Raw genomic sequence first — 2,096 nt, 5'->3', positions numbered from 1 at the left:
CCAGCTCCCTCCTGCCTGACCCCAGCTCCCTGCTGCCCCCACCAGCTCTCTCCCTGCCTGCCCCCAGCTTTCCCCCTGCCTGCACTGGGCTTTTTTCCCTGCCCTGCTCCATCCACACATCTTCTTTCCCTTTCCCCTTCTCCCTGCACCCAGCTCCTATTCTGCCATTTCCGTTCAAGGGCAGACAGCACAGGGATGGGCAAGCAAGGGCAGAGCTTTTTCCCAAGGGAACAGAGTAGAGGCTTGGATGCAGCCTGGAAAGCAGGTCTAGGGGTGCCAGAAGGTCCCCCACTGGGTTACAGGGTCACCCCAGCACCTGCCCATCACCCTCCCCATACACATCCCTGCCCTCCCTTTCCTGCCAGCCCAGCCAGTGCCTGGGATGGGCAGGACATGCTTTGCCTGCCCCAGGCTGTGGGGGGACATGGGGCATGTCAGTTTGGGGGTGGTGGGAGGTGCTGGGCTGTGAGTTGTCACCTCCCTGAGCTGGCAAGGAGCCAAGGGCAGGCAGCATGATGGGCAGCTGCCTGACACTCCTGTCCCAGCCCTGCCAGCCCCCTGTGAGGCCCTGCTGTCCCCTCAAAAGCAGATACACAGGTCCTGCCCCACCAGCACCCACTGCCCCACCAGCAGCCCCAGGATGGCCGAGCACCCCAGGGTGCCTGGGGCAGGCCAGGAATTAGGCCAGAGGAGCAGGACCTGCTGGCCACAGTCAGGGCTCCCTCTGCCTTGCCAGAGAGGGATCAAAGCCATTTTGGTGACCAACCCTGTGGTCCAGGCAGTGCCCAACGTGGGAGCAGCATCAGGGTGATGGAGTCAGTGCCTGGAGCCCAGGGCCACACTGCAAGGGGCAGCAATGACAGGGGCACGCACTGCCCAGCAGGTCTGTGGCATTTATGGGGCAGGGAGGCCCCACAGGCATCCCGCAGAGCTGGGACTATCCCTGCCTGGACCCAGACACCCCATGGCAGGCAGAGCTGCATCTCCTGCTGCTCCTGAGGCCGCGCAGCCCCACAGTGCTGCTGCTGTCTTGCTGGCCCTTCCCTGCAGCAATGTCCTCAGCCCCAGAAGGTGGCGTGAAACAACCCCAAACTGTGTGTGCTGGTAGCGTCAGCTGAGCCGGGCTGCCCACGGACTGTCAACAGAGCTTCCTGAAGGGATCATCCCCTGAAAAGTGATTTATTTACTCTTTCCAAGGCCCAGTCCTTGCCCTTTGCTTGGCAGCTGCATGAGAGTGGTTTTCCATACCAGAGGTCAAAAATCCTGTGTGCCTGATAGGAGTTGGCTGTTGGCTGCCCTGGGTCCCTGCTGCCAGCAGTACCACATCCCATGGGATGAGCTCTGCACGGTGCCCAGCCAGAATCAGCACTACCTGTGGGGATGCTGCTGTTCCATTGCCTGCAGATATGCCCATTGTCCTGGTGTAATTTCACAGCTGCAGCTCCAAAAAGACCCACAGTCCCTCTCAATAAGCTTGGGGACATGTGCCTCCCTGCAACTCCCACATCGACAGGCTCCATCTGTGGAAAATTTTTTCAACTGTAGTGAAAAGGCAGCTGAACAGCCTGGGTAAGCCTCTTGTCTCATTTGGAGCAGAGAGCAAGGAACTAAAGCTGTGCCTGTGAATGGCCTGGAAAACCTCTGGTAGTCAGAATGCAAGACAAGCAGTGACCCAAACTGTATTCAGATTTCAGAAAAATCCTTCTGCTCTATACAGGGACGGTCTCAAAAGTCATCGAGGGCGACCCAAGGACATATTTGGGGCATATGATAAGACACACAGAGATGCTGATGCTGCCAAACAAGGTATGGTGGAGAAGGAAAAGAGTTTCTGGGGACAAGAGAGACTTGCCAGGCAGGCAGGAAGGGGAAAGGGATGCCTCTCTGCAGGGGAGAACGGAGAACTGGGAATCCAGAAGGAAAATGTGAAAGGAACGACCTGGGAAAGGACGGGACAGGTTATTGCCAAGGAGCAGGAATAACCGCGCTGGTGGGTGGCGATGCCCGGGACCAGCGCGTCCACGTGCGTCCCGGGGGTGGGGGGTGCGGCGGGGCCCCCCGGCTCGGTGGCCCGTCCCTGCTCCGCCTCCTCGTCC

The sequence above is a fragment of the Chaetura pelagica genome, unplaced genomic scaffold (genome assembly GCF_000747805.2).
Source record: "Chaetura pelagica isolate M959 unplaced genomic scaffold, ChaPel_1.0 scaffold301, whole genome shotgun sequence".
In the NCBI taxonomy this organism is placed as follows: Eukaryota; Metazoa; Chordata; class Aves; order Apodiformes; family Apodidae; genus Chaetura; species Chaetura pelagica.
Note: the sequence above shows the minus strand (reverse complement) of the source record.